We start from the raw sequence: 10966 nt of genomic DNA, 5'->3' as shown, positions 1-10966 counted from the left end.
ACTAGCAAGACTAGTTGCTTTGCAGTGAGATTTGTGCTTTTTCGGCCAAATTCATTCATTTAGACCTACTAAAATGCAATTTACTTTTTTTTTTGGAGTTTTTTTATGTAATTTTCTTTCTAAAATCTTTTCATATTCAATCGTATTTTCTAGAATTTTATGAATTTTAACATTTACAGATATATTAAGCAACTTTTGATATTCAACCGTATTTTCCAGAATTTCCGAATTTTAAAGGTTGATTAATGAGTATTCATGCGCGAATCAATGTCCATTAGCATTCGTGTAATTTCTGTTAGAGTAAAAAACGGTGACATGTTTTCTGCAAAATCAAATCATATAATTATATTTAGCATAAAACCTATTTAACTTGTAAATTAAAGGTTCAAAATCAATTAGCACTCCAAACTACACAAATTAGCAATAAAATCTCCAACTTTTCCTAAATCTCCAATCAAACATCTTTTAATGCCAACTCTCTCACTCTATGAAATGGAAAACGGACTTCTTTATACTCACATTAATTAGCGGAGCCAGGACCGAAAGCTGGGGAGGGGAGCTCGATGGTGTGTAGAAAAAAAATTGGATACCGATTTAAGGCTTTGATTTTTATTAATCTCACATAAAGTCTCTTGTTAATAAATAACAAATAGCCAAGCAAATTTTTTTAACTAAACAACAAAATATAACAATTTTAACACATTTTTAACGAATTAATTGGCAAGTGACATAATTATTAATGCGGAGGATGAGCCCGCAGATTCGAAAAGCCCAACAGGCTCACCCCAGCCTTCATATAAAAGAATTGGCCAACTAAAGACAGGTCCATCAGGCCATGCATCAACAATTATTCTCAAATTTTCTAAACCACCAAAAACTAAAAATTGAAAACAACCTATCACCTAATTAAAATGTACTTAAATCATCCAAAAAAATCAATTATCACGGGGATAGTCGGGGATCTCCCATCGGAGATTAACAGGGCGGAGACAAGGATTCCCACAGGACAGGGCGGGATACCTTTCCCCATTCCTACCACGGAGAAAAACCATCCCCGTCCCATGGAGATTCTTATCAGGGATTTCCTATATCCAATGGAGCAGGCACCAACAAGGACGGGCATCCGCGCCCCATTTACATCCAAATTCTGTCTACCAATTTCAGATGATATTTTAACCATTAATTCATTTTAGTTGCGAGTGAAAATTAATTATGGGTGTTGTAGGCCAACAATATTTTACGATCTCAAATTATTAAAAATAAAAAATTCCAAACGAAATCATGTGTGACTTTAATTAGATTGAAAAGAATTTATCTCTTAACCCAAGTCAAACGGTTTAATTATAATTAATTAATTAAGGTAAAGGCTATGCTTACTTTGTTTTAACAAAGTAAACCTTACTTTGTGTGTTTTCACCATTAGATTAATTTTCTAATCCATCATCCAATGGTGAAAACACACCAAGTAATGATACTTTGTCAAAAACAAAGTAACTATAGAAGGCACCAATTAATTAATTATTGGTGCAGCCATGTGATTCTAGATGAAGCTACACTACAAAGCTGGGTCAACACATGTTATTTTGAAATTTTCTTTATTACTTGAAATAAAAAAAAACTGAATTATATAATTTCACAATAATTCAAAACCTATTTAATAGGCTACTAATTTTCCATTAAAAAAAAACATGCTTCTAAAAACAGACCGTATCTAAGATTCGAACCCGATTGATAATCATATAAAGCAGAAGCTATTTTAGCCATTTACATCAAGCAAATTCTATTGAGTCTGACTCATGGTGATCATTTATCAAAGAATGACTTGTAAGACTTGGTCACGAGGTTTAGCCAAATATTTTATATTAGTTTTTTCATTGGAATGCACTTTTTCCGGGAGAGGAATCAGGGGATATTCAATTTGTTCCGAACGATGCCTGCATAGTCGACCAGAAACAATTAGAGGGTTTAAATTGATCCTTTCCCAATCACATGACACTAACGTTTACTGTTGCGTCAAGACTCGATCATAAAATAACCTACTAATTGTTAAAAAAATAATACTAATTATCATGATTTTTCCCCCAATAAAGACCATTTAACTTTAGGTGTCTTCTATGGTTACTTTGTTTTTGACAAAGTAAATCTTACTTTGTTTTTTTCACCATTGGATGATGGTGGACTTTAACAAAGTAAGTATAGTCTAACCCTCTAATTAAGTATAATTATATAATTAATTTGAATCTTTATTAATTAATTTCTATCTGTATTATAATACTATAGACTAAATTTATACTTTATCCCTATTTAAAAAAAAAAAAATTAAGGATCATTTTTTTATATTTAACAGAGGGTCAACAATATTTAAGACGGGTCTGATGTCAATTATAACCCAAAAAAATATTATTCTCTAATTTTATTTCACATTAGTATCCATATTTGATATATTATTCTCATTTTATAATTTTACAGTAAATTAATTATTTTTCGTCTTGATTTAAGTATCGAAACATTTTTCTTTCTTGTTTAAAATAATATTACATTTGAATAGATTTTACATATTTTAGATCTCGAGGCAACCATCTTTAATCTTTTTTTCATATAATAACAATGATTAAATATATAAAGGTTGCTTCTAAGTGAAAAAAAAGACTTAAAATTAGGTTAATTAGTGTTTAATTAATGAAACAAATGTAATTTAATATTTCTTGTAATGTGGTTGATTTTGAATAATTTAATTTAGAAACAATCATTTCTGCAAGTAAATGGTATAGTCAATAATATCTTATAAATATATTTGGAAAACAATTATATAACATTTTTTTTTTATCGTTTTACAAAATAATTTGTAAATTACTCGTGAAATAAATCTTAACCATTAATATCACAAAACTATTTATAATGCACTTACTATTTTGAGGCCCTGTGCTATTTCACTTTTTACACAACTTAGAGCTGCATGATCATTTTATACAATATAGTTAAATTTGCACTTCTTTGAAAATATTAAAGTTAAAGGTTAGGCTATGCTTACTTTGTTTTTACCACCATTAGATGAACTTACTTGGTTAAAGTCCACCATCATCCAATGGTGAAAAAAACAAAGTAAGATTTACTTTGTCAAAAACAAAGTAACCATAGAAGGCACCCTTAATTAGATAATTTAATCGTTATAACTAGCTTTAGGTTTCTGTATATATAGCAGTGTAAAAGCAACTTGGTTTGCTTAACTTTTCTAACGATTTCACCGGTGAGAATGATGAGTTTTCTTCTTCTTTCCTTAATTTTCAAATATGTTATAGTATCAGAAAAAGATTATTTTCGCATTTTATTCGAAAGATCGAGGAGTTTATAGATTAGCGATATATCATCTTGTTCTTTCATTATTCGTTGTTTTTAGATTTGTTTTTCAATTACGAAGGTTGTTTTAGATCTGGATGTCATACATCATTGTTTTGATTGGAGAAGTTGATATATCTAATCATCGATTACACAATATGTCGATTCCGGTAGATGTATCTCACCATCCTTCCAATCCTTTCTTTGTCCATCCTAATGAGAATCTAAATTTGGTTTTGTCAGTCAACCTTTGTATGTGTTAGAGAGGTGTCAAATATCGAGTAAGCACTCAAAAGATTCTTAACCATGATTAGGGGCAAGTGTACTCCATCGTATCAAGTAATAAATCTGATAAAGATAGAGTGTCAAATCCATATGAGTTATTGTTAAGAACTTATTGTCCAATTGGGCTTCCTTAATGTTTAGGCGAGCAAATAAAATTGATTTTGAATCTAAGTTATAACTCTACTCCTACTCTTATTCTATGAGAGACAAATTTTTAGCATGCCAGTTTCCAACATATGTGAATAAGTTGGAGTACAGTAAGATTGATTCAATGAGATATGTTTTAGTGTTCTAACTCAGTTTTATGCAAGCAAATTACACTGATCTAAGTTTAATCTCGACAAGCCTCTTTTGGCTTAATCAATCCTTTTAGCCCTGCTAGGGAATGGTTGAATCTAAGCTTCAGTCCTCGAAGGGTGATCAAGCCTACAATTTTCGAAGTTTTTAACCTCGGTAAGGTCTCAAATATGAAGTTGGATAAAGATAAGGTGATTTAGACACAATTAAACAAAGGGAAAGCAAGCATAATAACCAAAGTAAGAAACAAAAGACTGAATAAATATTGAAATCAAAATATGAATTGATATTAATGAATACGAACACCTGAAGGATAACAATCATATTAATTAAGTTCAACCAAGTACTATAGGTCCTAAGAGCAGAATAAAAATATGCGCTTAGAGCACTTGTTAACCCTATACTATGTTCCGTTAGCGTGAACATGAAGTGACCCTTTGCACGTTAGAAGATGGATGGCGGATTGCTTCAATAGCTCGATGGATGAAGAAACTTCTAGCTCGGGAGTGATACTAGGGAATACCATATCTAAAAAACTGAATCAATGAATGCCAATTGATACAATGAATACAAAGGTGATAAAGAAAGATAAAAAAATAAGTTATGGAAAATTCCCTAGAATGTGTTTCTATGCTTTCTTAAATAGAAAAACCTAAGTGATATGAGGAAGAAGTGTCAAAAGATGGAAATAAAAAATGTTGAAACCCTTCAGGCCTTCAACACGTCGTGTTGAACTTTGACACGCCGTATTGAAGACCAGTATCAAATAATGAATTGCTTTTGAAGTTTTAGATCCGATAGCCTTTGGTAATTTGACCATTACAGTTTCATAAAAACTCAGATTTGGATTGTTCAAAGTGCTACTGAAAACTAAGAGATAAAGGAACAAACTTTCTCTTTTGCAAATTTCAAGATTCAGAGTCCAAAGTCTTGAAATTGGGCTCTTAAGTAAGTGCAACTATTGAATCCTTGTCTTTTTGGCACAAGAATTAGCACGATGTGTTGGGAACTTGGCATAGCGTGTTAGGAACTTGGAACAACGTGTTGGGAACTTGGCCAGATATATTGAAGACTCTCCCAAAACACTAGACCTTCTACCTCTTAACACGACATGTTGCACATCTCGACACGTCGTGTTGACTGTTGACAATTGTCTTCGTTTAGTAAATTTCTTCTTCTTTTTTTTTTTTTGGTAGAAAAGGAAAAGAAAAACGAACAACAACAAACTACCCATGAATTAGCCTAGGGAAGCTAACCCCAATTCTATCTTCTAAGAGAAGAGGAGAGATGAAACTAGGGGAAACAGGAAGGGTAGTAACGCCTAACGTCCCTTCATGGCCCACCGCCGCCAAGCGATCAGCAACACGATTCTGCTCTCTAAAAATGTGTCTGAACTCTACGAACTCAAAGGAGGAGCAAAGCCTTTTAATAGCTTTGATGAGGTTGCGACTGTTAAGACCCATAGAATGATTCTCAGAAATCATTTTGATTGCTTCCAAATTATCAGACTCCACAGAAAGCCTCTTAACACCCAGCCTTTTAGCAAGATTGATTCCAGTAAGAATAGCCCAGAGCTCCGCAGAAAAGGAAGAACCCAACCCTAAATTCTGGGAGAACCCAGAAAGCCAGGCGCCCCCTGCATCTCTAAGCACACCTCCAGCCGCAATCTTACCGTTACTGAGGCAGGAACCATCAGTATTCAGCTTCACAACCCCCTCTCTTGGCCTGCTCCATCCCACGAGATGGACATCACAACACTGAGAGGCTCTAGCAAGGGACTCTCCTTTGAAACTATCGATAATAGAGAAAAGTTTTTTCGAGAAGAAATCAGCTAAGTTTGTCATAAAAACAGTTTTATCTCCAAAAATCTCCTCGTTTCTCCATTTCCAAACTTGGTGACAGATAATAGCAAAGAAAATGTCACCATGCTCCATGTATGGAAGCAACTTTCCTCTAACACCATCAGAGAACCAGTCGACCTCAGAATGTGCCATGAAGGAAGAGAAAATATGGTGTGGAAGAATTTTCCTCCAAACCTCTTTACTATTAGAGCAATCTCTAAGAGCATGGCACAAAGTCTCAACATGGCCTCTGCATCTACTGCAAGCTCCAGAATCAGCCAAGTGCCTTCTGTGCTTATCCGAATTAGTAAGAAGCCTGTCCTTAACGCCCAGCCACAGGAAACTCCTAATACGGAAAGGAACTTTAAGGGTCCAAATCGACTTCCACACATCCGAGGGAGGATCAGATCTAAAGAGAGAGAAAGCTTCAAAGGCCGATTTGCAAGAATAAACTCCATTGTTAGTCAGCGCCCAGCAGTGCCTATCCAAGTCTTCCTCTTGATTACTCACCTTCACTCCCCGCATTCTAAGGAGAGTCTCAAGGCTAAAGAAAGTATCAAACTTTGACCAGATCCAGTCCCCTTCCGAGTCAACCACATCGGTAATCCTCCAGTTGCGTATATCACTAGGTGGGGGGGAAGAACACACCTCAATTAACGGTTTATCCCCAATCCAGTTATCAAACCAGAAACTAATGGACTTACCATTCCCCACCTCCAGGCCAACTCCCGAGCAGAACTCATCAAACACAGCACTAAGTCCTTTCCAGAGGAAGGAACAATTAGCAACTCTCTCTTTCGGGCCCCCGAAGATTTTGTCTTTCCGATACTTACCACAAAGGAGGCGAACCCAAAGAGAGGAGGGGTTTTGCCACATACGCCAAAGGAGTTTTATTAATAAAACTTTATTATTGTCCTTTGCTTTGCTAATACCCAGACCCCCAGAATCTTTAGGCTGGCAAACCTCACTCCAAGGCACAAGATGGATCTTCCTGCCCTCCGCAGCTTCCCCCCACAGGAACTTACGATTAATCTTGTCAAGATCATTAAGCACAGGATCCGGAAGCTTACAAGCCTGCATGATGTGATTGGGAGCAGCACAATTAACAGATTGAATTAACGTGAGGCGGCCAGCGAGAGACAGAGTCTTAGCTTTCCAAGTGGCACACTTCGAATTAGCTTTATCCAAAGTCTCTTTGAAGGAGCCTTTAGACACACACTCACTGTGGAGGGGAACGCCCAGATACTTCCCAAGAGAATCAGTAAGAGGAATACCTGAGAGATCACTTAATCTCTTACAGACTCTCTGATTCATATTCTTAGAGCACATCATCCTAGATTTCTAGATATTAAGCTTCTGCCCAGAGGCCGAACAAAAACAATCCAGAATATCCATAATGACTCTCAACTGCTCCTCATTACCCTCAAGAAAGATAAGGACATCATCTGCAAAGAATAAGTGAGTCACCTGGGGACAGAAGCTGTTGATCGCCATAGGGTGGAAACTCCCATTATCAATCGCATCCTGAATCAGGTGAGAGAGCCTCTCCATAGCAATAACAAAAAGGAAAGGGCTCATAGGATCCCCCTGACGGATTCCTCTGCCCGGGGAAAATTCCTCCGATATATCCCCATTGACCATAACTTGAAACACAGGAGAAGAAATACATACCTTAATTAAACTTCTCCAGCTGTCCGGGATTCTAGCTCTCTCAAGGCTCTCCATCAAGAAATCCCAATTAATTCGATCATAGGCCTTCTCTAAATCCAGCTTCAGAGCCACAATGCCTTTCCTCCCCTTCCTAATCTTCATCGTGTGGACCATCTCTTGGGCGATCACCACATTATCCATCATTTGTCTACCAGGCACAAAGCTACCCTGATTCTGACAAATGATCGCAGGAAGAATGCCACGGATTCTATTAGCCACAATCTTTCTAACAGTTTTGTAAAGAACATTACAAAGACTGATAGGTCTCATATGCAAAAAGGAAGAAGGCTTATCAATCTTAGGAATCAGAACCAGGAGGGTTCTATTAACCAGCTCAATATCCTTTGAACCACTGAACACCCCCAAGACAAAATTATAGATGCCTTCCTTCACGACATCCCAATGCTTATGGTAAAAGCCCGCCGGAAGACCATCAATCCCAGGAGCTTTAGAAGCCCCAATTACACAATCTCTATTTATAACCTCCTTTAACTAAATTAAAAACTCACTATCCAATTTTTACTTTTCAAATTTGAATTCAACCAATGATAAATTTCCACTTTCAAATCAACAAAAACCGATTACGAAAATCAAATCAAAATCAAATAACTAAAATCCTAATAATCTTAATTTAAATCTAAATTTAAATAAAATCACTAAACTAATTATTTATTTAATCTTAAGACAAAAAAATTAAAGAAAATAAATGCCAAATAGGCAACAGAAAAAGTTGACTAAAATCAACAACTAAAACTGAAACTATAGGAAAATGATTGAAATTAACTGAAACTTAAATAAAAAAAATTAGAAAATCAACACAAGGCGTAAAATAAGGACAAAACATGCATTTGACTCAACTTACTAAGGAAAATAACTCAAAATGAGCTAAAAGATCGTAAAAACCGTACTAAATAATATAGATTTTACATTTCTATCATTACTACTTTCCTGGATCTAACATGTTTTATCTTCTTCTATTGCGAAATCTATAATCTGGTTTGATACAACCACACAATTTTGGCAAAATCTCAAAACCCGGGTTTTTTCACAACGAAATGCTCTTCATATTCTAGAGTTACAACTTACAATATGATATTATTGCTAAGTTGACGGATTATTTTACAAAGTTACAAATAGTTTGGGAGGAGTTGATTAATTTTCGGTTTAAATCGTATACCGAACCGATTAAATTCGGTTTTTCGGTTCGTTTTTTTGACATTTCGGTTCGACAACTGCTTTATTTTTAGGTGCATTTCGGTATTGGGTTGGGTTTGATAAAAAATGTAAAAACACCAAACCCCACCGAATTACATATATTTTACATTATATATATATATATATATATATATATATATATATTTATAAATTTAATTTTCTTTACTATTGTTGTGATAATAAGCTAATATAAATATATTTTAAAAGTATTTAAAGGTAAATTTAATGATAAAATATAGTGATTTTTATTTGTCGTTTTCATTTTTTAACTAAATTCGGTTTGTTCGGTTTAAAACCGAGTTGAATGTTTCGATTTAGGTGTATTTTGGTTCTATTCGATTCAGTGTCGGTGTGAATTATTTTAGTAATTTCAGTATTCGATGATACGATATTAGGTCATTTGGGCTCTATTAGAAAGCTCTATCATGACCCGAAGACCTCAGGTGGGCCTTGGCCCATTCAAGATTATTGAGCTGGTTAGTCTTGGCCGAAGCTTGACCCAAATCAAAGCTTCAGGCGTATTCAAATGGTCGAAGACCGTCTTCGGAGGAGTGTTTGGAGACACGTGGACCAATCAATACTCTGGATTCCAAACACACGCTCCTCATTTTCAGAAATACATTGGCACGCAAAGATAGGGTCTCATGTCCTATCATGAGATGCCATGTGTCCAAAATGCATCTCAAATTATCTATAATTAGTAGAGGCATTCCAAGATCCCAGGTATCACACATTTTTCAGTTATCAGAATCCTATTTTTATAGTGGGTAATTAGTTTATTAGTCTCTATATTTTGACAAAACACACTGTTTAGTCCCTGTATTTTCAAAAACACATGATAAGGTCCCTAACCTTTTTCTCAGTAAACTGTTTAGTCATTCCGTCCGTTTGTTAGATTTTTTTTAACGTTTATGACTTCGGAAATGACTAAATTTCCCTTTACTATTTACCTTCAAACTTCAGAAGAGAAAATCCAATTTAGAAGAAGAAGCTATTTGTATAGAGAACAAGAAAAAGAACAGACCCAATGCTTACGAATTTGAACGATTAAGAAGAAAATCAAGAAGAAGAACACTCAAAGTTGATTTCAGATGCATTAGAGTTTAAAGGAAAGGAAAATAAAGGAAAAGAAGAACGCAAATCCAAATTGACTAACAGAATCTTCATGAGAGTCTAACCGCAGGGAGTAAACAGTTCACCGAGAAAAATGTTAGGGACTAAACAGTTCACTGAGAAAAACGTTAGGGACTTTACCGCGTGTTTTTGAAAATACATGGACTAAACAGTGTGTTTTATCAAAATAGAGGGACTAATAAATTAATTACTCTTTTATAATTGTGATAGCTTGATATTCCGTAATATCACTGACTTTAGTATCGGAGAGGGTTCACCAGAACTCTAACCCCTTTTGTGACGTCTATTGTGGTTTTCAGACGACCGAAAGATTAACTAGGATCAACAATCAAGAATTACGGTTTTTTCGATTCGGTTCGGTTGAATGCATCCCTAACATCCCTAGTGAAATGTGTTTATGTTAGTTGTATCCATAATAAGTTTAGGGCATTTCATTTCACACCTGCAGAAAGAAAGGTGATAAATTAGAATATAGTAATAAAATGGGTGGTTGTAACAAAGATATTAAATGTTTTCTGGGCATTTAAGAAAATGGCAGTTTTCAGTTTGTTTGTAATTGCTCTTCCATTTTCTAACTTTTGGGACCCTCCATTACTCTTTATTTTTCCAACATTTCAACCTTCTCCATTTATGGACCTAAAAACATTTCCATAAAGAAATGAAAAAAAAAAGAAGAAATTTAGTCAAAAATAGACCTAATGTTCGAAGAAGAGTTTAGAATAAAATGATTCGATTATTAATGTAGTGCAATATGTGTTGCTGTCTAAGTAACAGTTAGTCAGAGAGGGACGGGTGTTTAGCGAAGCCGATGCTTAAGTTAGTAAAAGTTGAAAAAAGATTAAAGACAATGAGACTATTGGTGACGGCAATATTTACATTCCTTTTGAGGATTGCTCACCTTATCTTTATATAGTAATACCTCCATTTCATATTACATGTCTTTCTAGAGATTCGTTTTTTTCATATTACATGTCATTTTATATGATCAGTACACGTTAAGTCATCTTTTTTTCTACTATAAAATGTGGGTTTACGGAAATTAATTAAAATAATGGACTTATTATAGAATAAATAAATATTGGAATCAATAAATAAAGGGCAACAATGTCTTTTTTCCAACATTCTTAATTTCTATACAACTGTCCAAA

This window comes from Euphorbia lathyris, chromosome 6 (assembly GCF_963576675.1).
Source record: "Euphorbia lathyris chromosome 6, ddEupLath1.1, whole genome shotgun sequence".
Taxonomy (NCBI): Eukaryota; Viridiplantae; Streptophyta; class Magnoliopsida; order Malpighiales; family Euphorbiaceae; genus Euphorbia; species Euphorbia lathyris.
Note: the sequence above shows the minus strand (reverse complement) of the source record.